Source organism: Dermacentor silvarum, chromosome 9, assembly GCF_013339745.2.
Source record: "Dermacentor silvarum isolate Dsil-2018 chromosome 9, BIME_Dsil_1.4, whole genome shotgun sequence".
Lineage (NCBI taxonomy): Eukaryota > Metazoa > Arthropoda > Arachnida > Ixodida > Ixodidae > Dermacentor > Dermacentor silvarum.
In genome coordinates, this window is record NC_051162.1 from 129,654,593 (window position 1) to 129,667,227 (window position 12,635).

At 45.4% G+C, this 12,635-nt stretch overlaps 1 long non-coding RNA gene across 1 annotated transcript; it reads right to left on the minus strand.

Annotated features, from left to right (window-relative positions):
- LOC119464994 (uncharacterized) lies at window positions 1-1,812 on the minus strand. The gene is made up of 3 exons (XR_005194683.2): window positions 1,667-1,812; window positions 1,441-1,551; window positions 1-269 (listed from the first exon to the last, which is right to left on the minus strand). It is a non-coding gene; the product is annotated as an uncharacterized LOC119464994 (long non-coding RNA).
- Window positions 1,813-12,635: the final 10,823 nt, after the last annotated feature.

Sequence of the window (12,635 nt, forward strand, 5' to 3'; positions counted from 1 at the left end):
CTCTGACAGCGTCAGTGAAGGCGTGTGGATTGGTGATGGCCACGATGACGTGGGGAAGGCTGTTCCAGTCTACGGTGGTGAGTGAAAAAAAAAAGACGAGAAGGTGAGAGTACGGGTTCGGGGGCGAGCAATATTCATTTCCGTTAACCCGTATGTCCGTATTAGGTTTTGATCAACAGACGTGGCGTGGGCCTTTACCACAGCACCAGAATTACACCACTTAAGGCAGTCGTCTGTCACCATTGCTTGCAGACTCCTTCCTTGCATTTCTGGAAAAGGTAAAATAGAAAGAGTGCTAACTTAGGGTGGCTATTGCCCAACAAGTAGCGCATAGGACAGGGCAAACGCAAGGAACGGACAAGCGCTCACTGTCAAGCAAATGTTATGGCGCGCAAGAAAGTACGGTGTAAAATTGCCGAACAGAGAGAGGAAGAGAGAAGCATGCAAAATACAGAGCAACAAAAAAGCAGCTATAGTGCAGTAATAGCAAAGCAATTCGCGTGTATGACCATGGCGCCAATGTTTTATTTTCTTTCAATTCAATAACCGTTTCTGTATGAATTACGCATCAATTTGTTTTTAGCTTTGAGGACACCGTCAAAAAGAAACTACATTTTGTGCTAGCGCGGAAACAGCGCGAGGAACGAAGACTGAGACAGGCACCACACGAGTGCTAACAAACCATGTAAATAAGTTCAAATTTAAGCTCCACGTAAATAAGCTCCGTTAATTAAGTTCCATGGAGCTTATTCGAATGAGGTAAGTTCCACGGTACTTGTCTATTGTCCGGCGCTATACATAAACAAAGGCAGTTGTTATTCATGGCTCGCGTTGTGTCTGTATAAGTCTTCGTTTCTCGCTCTGTTGCCTCGCTAAGATGAACCCAACAGCCCAACGTCGCCCGTTTCGCACGCGTCTGTGCGGAAGGCAACGGTGTGTCGCTTTATTGGGATACTGAGGACAGCGCGACACGCAGTGGTAAGCAAACTAAAAGGCTTGTCGTGAGATAACTCTATAGAACAAAATGGAATAGAGAACTTGTTAGGGTACCCTGTATTCCAGGTGAGATTAAGCGAAATCTGATATCAACTTATAAGAAAGTTGATTGCCCGTGTAGTAACGGAGCAGGGTTTATAAAACATGAATATAAACACTGCCACCTGTGACAGATATTGAATCTCAGATGGATGAGCCTAGGAAATCGGCCGGACTTGGGTGAGCGAAGCTACCGTAAAATGGGGTTTCTTGGCTAGAAAGTGCGTAATTTATTTTTGTTTTATGAATTTAGGTTTTGACGGCCGCTGTGATGATAATTATGCTGCTAAGTAAAGGCAAAAGTGGCAGTTCAGAACATTGCACTTGGTAAAGAACTAGCTTCGAAATGTTTTCTTGAACTTCTCTGAAAGTGCGCGTGACTAAACTGAAAAAACAGCTTGTTACCATTTGCGGGTGAGTACTGTCGCAAGGAGTCCCGTCGAGGGCGTCTTTGAGTCTTTGAATTCGGGGTCCCAACTGACACCGTAACTTGCATCTACGCAGGTCAGAATCACGCTGTAGGCAAAAGAGAAGAGATCTTAACTTTTAAAAAAGAAACTTACGTGCCCGAAGTGGTTAATCGGATGCTGCGATGACGAAGTGACTGTCGAGGCAAAGAAAGATGTCTCACCTTAACGTAGGTGACGTTCTTATATGTAGAGAAGTGCTTCACGCAGAGTTTTGTTCCGTTCAATAGTTCTCCCGGCAGTTTCGCAGTTTTGCTCGGAAGCACGATGACTTCAGGATTCGTATTAGTTTTCAGGCACACGGAACCATTTAACCTGTATATAATTAAGAAGCACGGCTAATACATCTATTGGACGACCTCCAAAGTAATAATTGCAGCCATAACAACATTCAAAACGAAGTGCAAACAATTAATTTGTCCTTTGTAAATAATTTATAGTGAGAGAGCTTTCTTTCGCTTGCGAGATGTCCTTATATACCGGAACGTTTGGTTTGCTTTTTCTTTTTTTGTTTTTTCCTATGTTCAGACAACATGAGGTGGTGTTGGTTCAAGTATAATAACTGAAATAGCAGGCATGCACCGAAAATTACAATGTCCAGGTGGCTAATCAACTAACTTCACTATTTGTTGATTTGTTCACTTTAAGGCACATGTTTCAATTCTGAAATTGAAGCCCGCTTACCAGAAATCTTGAAGACTAGCCCCACTTTCGGGATCTCAATCGTCTCCATGATTCGCTGAAAAATGAGCGTACATTGATGCTCCAAGTAAGATTTTCCGGCGCTTCAAAAGAGACACTGTTAGGAAACTCTTAGCTGGAATGCAATGTATTTCGTAGCGCATTTTAAGGACGGATCTGCCGAAAGTGGTGCCACAGATATTTAGAATGTTTGCCAGGTAGACGTGAAATCATTTCAGCTTAGCTTCAATTTCCCAATTAAAACATGTGCCCTAAGATCAATAAATTTATTATTCAATTATTGTTTTTAATGAGGTGCCTGGCCACTTTTGTTTCTCGTTCTGGCAACTGCTGTCTCTTTGAGCAATCAACCTGAAGAAGCGCCGACAGCACTATCACAGGTAACTTCTAAAAGATCTGCTCGAATTAAAAAGAAAGGAAGCAGCTGGTATAACAAAACGGCGTTGAGTTTACTTACCGCAGAAATTTATTAATAGCGTCCTTGCTACACTGTGAGAACGAGAAGGAGCGGGCTCCTCCAGCAGTTGGGCTCATCATGTAGCCGTCCGCGCCACTGCAGTTCGTCGAACTGCCATGCCCGTCGTGAGGTGAACCCAGCCTAGGAGAAAGATTTGTTGAAGCCCGAGTTGGTTACTGAGTTACCATTCTACTGGAGGGTATGTTGTAAGAGTCCTCCTAGTGAACATGTCCATTACGTGTGCTGCTAAAGCGCTGATTGGCTGTGGTGCCTATCTCCTTCTAACGCGTGACCCAGCCCAGCCAATCAGAACTTCAGCAGCAGACGAAATGGACAGGTCCACTAGGTAGACACAAACTACCTCCCCCCCCCCCCCCCCCTGCTTAACTGCAGTTGTAAACACTAGTAACGACAACCGAGTGGGTTGAAATATGTTAACAATCTCTCAGCGCAACAACAGACGATGACGAAATAGAAGAGACAATCGCAGACACTTTCTACCAATTGACGCTCTAATGCACACACGTGGTCTATATATGCGGGGTGATCATTTTTCTGTTTGCGGAGTTCTTTAAAATGGTCTGTGGTAGATAGCGTAAATATTGTCCTTGAGCTGGTTTATTCGAAGAGGCGGAAATTACTAGCACGAGAAATAAAAAAACATTAAGATAATTAACAAAAATTCGCTAATTAACTTCCTAATTAATTATTTGATGGACATATTGCAATTCGAGAATTGTATCGGGTGAGTTTGCGAGACCTATCCACTTGAAATGAATTTTCAGGATGGCACCAGTTTCGAGATATTATTTCCCGAAGTGTGGGACGCAATTAATACATGGGCGTTCCAGCTACTTTTGCGCTTCAATGCACAAAAGAGCGCTTTGTTAAAAATGTAAGTGGAACACAATACTTTTACGGTGAGTTTTGTGGCGCATATTTCCAAACTTCGAAGATATGCGGGTATCTCCTGGAAATTCATTCATTCATTCAAACTCAGCGGCTACAATTCGTAAATTTCCATGTGTGACGTAAAGTAACTAATTAAGAAGTTAATTATTGAAGTCTTGTTAATTAGTTGTATGCGTGTTTTAGTCTCTCGTGCAAGTAATGTCCACCTGTCTGAATAATCCAGCTTAAGGACTATATATAATTACGTTAGCAGCAACAGGCGGTTTTTAAAAATTCTGTGAAAATTAAAAAAGTCACAGGCCTGCGTGGCACACGCAGCACAGTCACAGCGTAAGCTGGTTGAGCGGCGCAAGAGTAGCTCCAATTTCGGCACCACGCACAACAAGGTCTTCGCGGAAAAGTGTCTTCGCCTCGATTTTGGCGAGAACGATCTGAACTGTCCGCCCGCCCCGCAGGGGCGTCTGCGTCAGCAGGCGTTTGGTGTGTTGCGACACCACGGACCCGAGCACACGAGGGTCGGACCCTTCCACGCTTAACCGTGTGTGGCTTAGCCGTGTCCGGGGAAAAGGGGATCCTGGGGGTTGAGCCGATGCTGAGTGCTTGGACCTTTATGGCCCCTCGGCGGAGGCAACACACCCCTTTGGCCTCGGCTTCACGTAGACGGCACCCCCGGACTGACCCACCCGGGGGAAATCGGTAGTTGCCTTTTCCTGTCCTCCTCTCCACTCTTTGTCTTTCTCTCTCTTTCAATCTTTCCTGTCTTCTCCTCTCTTATATTTATTTCCTATCTTCTAGGCAGCGAGGGTTAACCATGTGTGACGTAACCAAACTAGGTTATATCATATTAGGTTATAGCAGTAACGTACAGCTGGCGTTTGCAGGGCTTGTTTTACATGTTTTGCGGCGTCCCCTTGTTGGGCTCCATGGTGGGTGGCTGGCGTTACTGCCGAAAGCATACACACTCACATATGGCTTGGAACTTTCCACCACTCCCTGATCGCCCCCATAAAAGGGGGCGCACCGAAGAAGTGTTCAAATTTTTTGGTACCCAAAAAGAAGTTTTCCCCCGCTATCATGTTATCCATAGTGAAAAACAGGAAAAAACAGTCAGAATCATCTCGCCGTTCCTTGTGGCGAAATGTCTCACAGATGCTCTTGGCCCAGGTTATAAAGTCACGAAATTGGCCAGCGGTGACCTCCTTTTGGAACTCCGTGATAAGAAGCAACACGAAAAGCTGCCAAATCTAGTCTCGTTTGGGGACATTCCACTGACAATTACCCCGCACCGCACATTGAACACCACCCGTGGTGTCGTTTCAGACGATGACTTGATGGAACTCACTGAGACAGAACTTCTAGAGGGCTGGAGCGACCAGAACGTAATCGATGTCAAAAGGATCAAGTTGAGGCGGGATGGTAAAGAAATCCCAACAAAGCATCTTATTCTAACCTTCGGCTCAAGTATGTGTCCTGAAAGTATCGAAACAGGCTATATAAAAATCCGTGTCAGGCCGTACGTGCCAAACCCGCTGAGATGCTTCAAATGTCAAAGATTTGGCCATAGTTCCCAGAACTGCCGAGGTCGAGTGACCTGTGCTAAATGCAGCGCACATGAACATGCATCTGAAACTTGCAAGAATGACCTACACTGCGTAAACTGTGATGGAGAGCACGCCGCATACTCGCGGTCGTGCCCAACCTGGAAAAGAGAAAAAGAAATAGTAGCAATCAAAGTAAAAGATAACATATCATTTAAGGAGGCACGTAGGCGGGCTTCATACCTGCCAAAGAATACCTTTGCCGATGTGGCGCGTCAGGGGGCAGCGACACAACGGTTTCCGGCGGCTGGCCGGCCCACACGCAGTGAGCCACCAGCGACGCCATCCGCTCCCTCGGCGGCTGCAGCTAGCGCTGCTCCGCCATCTCAGAACAAGGGGCCATCGACCTCCGGGCTGGTGGCTTCAAGGGTCTCGTCCCACGAGACGAGGCAGTCACGTCAAACCAACCGCTCGCAAGAGCGCGTGTCCAGCGCCTCGCAAGAGGCGATGGACACAACAACCGGCCAGACGGCGCCGCCAGCGCCGAAGGAGCGGCGGGAATCTCTGGACCGCTCCAGAAAAGAGAAACCTCGCGTCACGGCGCCTGGAAAAGGCACCGTGAGCTAGTCTATCTTCCGAACACACAGCACAAAAACACTTTCTTCATTATGGAGACACAAATACTACAATGGAATGTTAGAGGACTTATTCACAACCTCGACGATATAAGAGAACTCCTACACAAACATAATCCAAAGTTGCTGTGTGTTCAAGAGACACTTCTGAAGCCTACAAACACGAACTTTCTTCAGAATTACACCATCTTCCGAAAAGACCGTAACGAGGCTAACGCCTCTGGCGGTGTAGCAATAGTTGCCGACAAGTCCGTAGCTTGTCGACACGTCGCCCTTCGGACGCCCCTTGAGGCAGTGTCTGTACGGGCTATCCTTTTTAATAAATTGGTCACGGTATGTTCCATTTATATACCCCCGATCCATAATCTTCAAAAAACAGACCTTCATAACCTTGTTGATCAGCTTCCCGAGCCTTACATGCTCGTGGGAGATTTTAATGACCACAACACGCTGTGGGGCGACTCGCGATGCGACGCACGTGGTCGACTCATAGAAAGCTTCCTTTTAAACTCCGGTGCGTGCCTCTTCAATAAGAAGGAGCCGACCTATTATAATCTCCATCACAATTCATACTCATCAATTGACCTATCGATTGGCTCTGCCTCCCTTTTCTCTGATTTAGAATGGCATGTCATCAAAAATCCATATGGAAGTGACCACTTCCCAGTAAGTCTAAACTTGGTAACGCAACGTGACCCCCCTCCACATGTCTCTCGCTGGAAACTAGCCTCAGCGGATTGGAAATGTTTTAAGGAATCCACCTACCTATCACAAGATTTTATAAGTAACTTTAGTATAGATGATGCCGTATCATATTTTACCGCTTTTATCATTGACGCAGCTGAGAAGTTCATTCCTCAGACAAATGGGACTACATCCAAAAGACGGGTTCCCTGGTGGAATGACGATTGCAGACAGGCACGAAGGAGACAAAATAAAGCCTGGGGCAAACTACGGAAATGTCCTACTGCGGAAAACCTAATCGAATTTAAACAGATTAAATCACAGGGGCGAAGGACGCGGCGACAAGCAAAGAGGACCAGCTGGGAGAAGTTTGCCTCGGGAATTAATTCCTATACACAGGAAACAAAAGTGTGGAGTGGACTAAAAAAGCTTAAGGGGCAATCAACCCACTCTTTGCCTCTGGTAAATGACTATGGAAATAGCCTGGAAGACCAGGCTAACGCTCTCGGGGAGCACTTCGAGTACGTATCTAGCTCAATGAATTATACGCAGTCATTCCTTAAACACAAAGAACAAATAGAACGCATGCCATTAGATCGCAAGTGCAGACGGATCGAACCCTACAATAGCCCTTTTACCATTGCCGAGTTAAGAGCCTCCTTAAAGAAATGTCAGAGCTCTGCTCCGGGTCCTGACAAAGTCGTCTATGATATGGTCAAATACCTCCACACAGACACCCAAATGACTCTACTCACACTTTTTAATAAAATATGGGCTGCTGGGTACATTCCTTCTACATGGAAAGAAGCAATTGTCGTCCCGGTTCTGAAGCAGGGAAGGACCCTTCTTTAGTGACAAGCTATCGACCAATAGCACTCACGAGTTGCCTGTGTAAGCTATTTGAAAAAATGATTAACTGCCGTCTCCTGCATTTCCTCGAATCAAACAAACTGCTCGATCCATACCAGTGTGGCTTTAGAGAAGGCCGGTCAACAACCGACCATCTAGTACGTATCGAGGCAAATATCCGAAACGCTTTTGTCCATAAGCAGTTTTTCTTATCCGTAGTCCTCGACATGGAAAGGGCCTACGACACAACGTGGCGCTTTGGAATATTGCGGGATATGTCCGAGATGGGTATTCGGGGAAGCATGCTTAGTGTTATAGAAAGTTACCTGTCTAACCGTACTTTACGAGTTAGAATTGGCAGTACTCTGTCCAGACCTTTTATTCAGGAAACCGGGGTTCCACAGTGTGGAGTACTTAGTTGTACGCTTTTCATTGTAAAGATGAATTCCTTGCATTCATTCATTCCACGCAGTATGTTTTATTCGGTATACGTAGATGACGTACAGATAGGATTTCGGTCGTGCAACCTGGCTATCTGTGAGCGACAGGTTCAGCTCGGTCTCAACAAAGTCTCCAAATGGGCTGATGAAAATGGCTTTAAGCTCAACCCGAATAAAAGCTGTTGTGTTCTTTTTACACGAAACAGAGGATTGAACGCTTATCCTGACGTAGAACTGTATGGACAGCGGATACCTGTAAGTACCGAGTACAAATTTTTAGGCGTAATACTAGACACCAAGCTTACATTCATCCCACACATAAAGTATCTTAAGAACAAATGCTTAAAGACAATGAAAATTCTTAAACTTTTGTCGCACACAACGTGGGGTAGTGATAGGAAATGCCTCATGAACCTATATAAGAGCCTTATACATACACGATTAGACTATGGGGCTATATTCTACCAGTCTGCTACGCCCAGCGCGCTAAAAATGCTGGATTCCGTGCACCATCTGGGCATCCGCTTGGCCACAGGTGCTTTTAGGACAAGTCCTGTGGCAAGCCTCTACGTAGAGGCAAATGAGTGGTCACTCCACCTACAAAGGACATACTCCAGCTTCACATATTTTCTAAAGGTAAATGCCAACTCTGAACATCCGGCATATTCGACCATAAATGACACGACTAGTACCACACTCTTTCAGAATCGACCTGCAGCGAGAGAGCCTTTCTCGTTGCGTGTGCGGAGCCTCAGCAAAGAAGTAGGTGTACAACTCCTTGAACAACGTCTCATGCCCCCAGCAAAGTTGTTACCGCCGTGGCAGTGGCAGCCCATAGAATGTGACACATCGTTTACTGAGGTCACCAAGCACGCCCCAGAAGCACATATTAAGATGCACTTTCTAGAACTTCAGGCGAAATACTCATGCCCGGAGTACTACACCGACGCATCAAGATCACATGCTGGTGTGTCTTACGCAGCACTCGGACCTTCTTTCTCCGAATCAGATGTTCTGCACACGGAAACGAGCATCTTTACTGCTGAAGCACACGCAGTTTGGTCGGCCGTTAAACATATTAAAAAAACAAAGCTACAAAAAGCCATTATATACACAGACTCCCTAAGTGTTGTAAGATACTTAAGTTCATTTCATAAAAGTAAAAATCCTGTATTGAATGACCTTTACTCACTCCTGTGTGTAACATACTTGTGTAATCAACATATAATAATATGTTGGGTCCCTGGACACAGAGACATCGAGGGAAATATGCTCGCTGACGAAGCAGCCACGTCCATAGCAGCAAAAGACATGAATTCCTCCTCTGTAGCTGTCCCTGCCTTAGACTTAAAACCTTTTCTAAGAAAAAGCCTAAGGAACTATTGGCAACGCTCATGGGACAATGAAACATCAAACAAGCTGCATGTCATTAAGCCACAACTAGGAAACTGGCCACCTATATCAAAAACTCGGCGAACAGAGGTCATCATCTGTAGACTTCGAATAGGCCACACATATGGCACACACTCCTACCTGTTGACTGGTGACGAGCCACCTACCTGTGGAAAATGTGGCACGACGTTAACTGTCCTTCACGTATTGCTAGAATGTCATGCATTAGAGGCTCACAGGAAAAAGTACTTTCGTTTACCATACCGTCAACAAGTCCCACTACACCCAGCAATGTTCTTAGGAAATGACCCACTCTTTGAAAGTAAATCAATCTTAGCTTTTATAAACGATGTTGGTGTACTGGATGTTATACACCCAAGGGATTCGTAGCACGTCCTCCACCTGGAGGGTGCTGCTACGGTAATACGTTTTTGCAGAGCACGTGCTTCTAGGCCCTTGCGTTCAAGGGCCCTGCTGAGGCATTAGTGCTGCTGACACCTACATCTCTCTAAATCATCTCAGTGCATATCTTTTATGACCACCGCACGTCTCACACCTCACGTGTCATTCTCATAGTTTTAATGCATATATATTCTACGCACTTATGTTTTTAGGCCTCTATACAGCCGTGTGACATCTACCCTTCAAAATTCACAGCTCATGCTTCATTGACAACTAATTAGCATTGCCTTGGCGCTCTTTGGCCACACATGGCCCTTGCGCCAATAACATCCAATAATCATCAACTGTCCGCCCGGCGCAGACGGCGAGCTGCGGCTTCTAATGATCTCTGCACAGCAGTCTGCTGAGCCCGATGATGCCTGGTTGTAGCCGCGCACATAGCTCTACCATTCGCTCCTTCAGCAGCGGTTCGTACCTTGCGAGGAGACGCATAGCGTGTACCGAAGAGGTACCCAGAATACGTGGCGCACATCTAACATCGGGTAGCGTTGATTGCGCACCTCGTCTGAATCGCATCGCGTCTGAATCGCATCTCGTCGAACGCGGCGGTTGCAGGCACGTTAACTAGATGGCGCCACCATACTGGCGGAGGCTCGGGTCGTCTGCGCCTGCGCGCTTGCCTAGGGCGCGTTTATAGGGCCTTTTTCTGACGTTGATAGCAAGAGCTTGCGTGGCTCAGTGTTAAAATATCCGACTCCCAAGCGGCGGACCTGGGTTTGATCCCGGCGGAGAGCGGGTACTTTTTTTTTCGCATTTCCGGCGATAGCGACTACGGGGCGGCAGCGGCATCATCGCGACCAGAAACTGCTATTGTAATGAGCCCATAACAGCTTACGCTGTTAAAATGTTCACCCCGTATAGAACACGGATTGCACCAAAGCAGGAAAACCAAAACTACAATCAACACCTTGTACTGCAGCACCACACACATCACGTGGGATTAAACCTGATCTAAAAAGTAAAATACATCCTAGGTTAGAGTTATGGATGGCTGATTTACGCACTCGCAATTCATCCCTCCTTCAGCCTGTGATCGTCTCTTCGTTTTAGTCTTTGTCTGGAGTAGCGCTGACAGATCATGCAGATGAAAATACTTTTTTAGAAATACTGACACATTAAAAAAAATATTTTTCTAGGTTCCATGTGCCATAACCACGATATGATCGTGAGGCACGTCGTAGTTGAGGACTCCAAATTAATTTCAACCACCTGATTTTTTTTCTCTTTTTTTTAACGTGCACCTAAGTCAATGTACACGAGTGTTTCGAAATGTATCCGCAATCAAAATGTGGCCGCTGAGGCCGGGTTTGAACCCGCGACCTGGAGCTCAGCAGCGCAACGCTATACGGGCACTGGGCTACAGCACCGGGTCACTGACATTTGACAATTACGGTTTACTGGCATGCAATTCTGACACTGTGGTTTTTCACCAATAGTGCTTTATTGCATTTCATTGTGCATTGCAATCACTCGCGGTTGTACTTCAGCACGTAGAGTGGGACCACCTATTGCAAATGCCTTAATCGTCGGTAATTCGTCCCGGTGCTGGAAACTCGGTTTTACGGAACCTGCTGTCCACTCTCTCTCTCTCTCTTTTGTGATATACTGGCGGATGATTTAATGCGTTGAAATAAATTATTTTCCCGCAACAATGACCGCTACTCTCCGGGCACGCATTTTCCGTCACGTTTCCTTGCACAATTTAGGAGCCGAATTCACGAAACTTTCCTTTCGAGCTACACTGATTTGTTTGTACCCAATGATCGTTTCACACTCTAACTGCGCTGTGGAGGTTTTGTGAATTGCGCTTTATTTTTGATATTGCTACGATTGTGTACTTTATGAAATACGGTGTACATTTATGGGAGCAATAGCCGATGCAAGTGCTCAGAGGTATGCTATAGTATGGAATTTCTTAAAATAATGCTTATAGCGCATGGTCGGATGAAACGTTATACAGACCCGCATAGCCTTGTGATGGCAAAATTAACATTTTAGTGGCAACTATACTTTCAAGTGCCTAGCACATGACTTCCGCGCGTAAGGGCGTTGCTGTTGTTCGCCCAGGTGTATGCGGTCCTAATACATTTGACAAATATGAAGACGTGATACTCTACGATAGACGCAAGGTGTACGAGAGTACACTAACATGTTCGCATTCAGCGCTTGGTTAAATGGTAGTTGAAATATTCAACATAAAGGGGGCCTTTTTTTTGCGACGACAGTCCATTTCTTGCATTAGAGCCGTGTTCAATAATTTATTCAGTGACGCTTTTGAGAGGAGTTCCTCGCCTATCATGAGAGAGGCCCGCGTCTGGTTTCTGAACACAAGTTTCTTTATTTTTATCGCATATTTCATCTCATTTGCAAAAGGAACATACATCGTCTTTCGTTGTTTTTTTTTCTCCCACACCAGATATTCTGCGATTTGTAATAAAATCGTGCATAAATCAAGCTATCTATAAGAAATGTTCATAAAATATATAAATCACTTTTTATTTTTTTATTTTTCTAAATTTACAGTAACATTGCTGGCTATTGAATGGCAAGACAAGCGGCAATGTCATTTTTGTTTGTAGGCGGGAAAATATATTTCTGGAAAAAAATGCATCCGCCAATAATTATTGAAAATAAATCAAACCGCTTTCCGCTTGACGTGTTCAAGTATCTTGATAAGACTACACCCGTGAATCAAAACCAAATTGTATCAGCCTACTTGAGAACTGGCCTGACAAGTGTGACGTATGCTAAGTGTTAAGAGGTGGTCTGACGTAGCATCCGCTTAAGTAAAGATTGTCTTCACCGTTACGCTTTCCACATGCGCTGACCAGCAAAGAACGTAGTACAATTATGCCTAGAACCATCATTTCAATGTATAGTTCACTCCCTTTCAAAAAGCACGAGTCTTAAATGCATGGAACGGCGTTCCATATAGGATAACCGAGGTTCCATGCAATGCAATATGTGCGCCGCTTTTTTCTGTGTATTTCGTGCGAGCCCTGGTCCTCAAGGATTTAAACCATGCTACACCAACCGGCCCAAGTTTCTATACCCTACTGAAA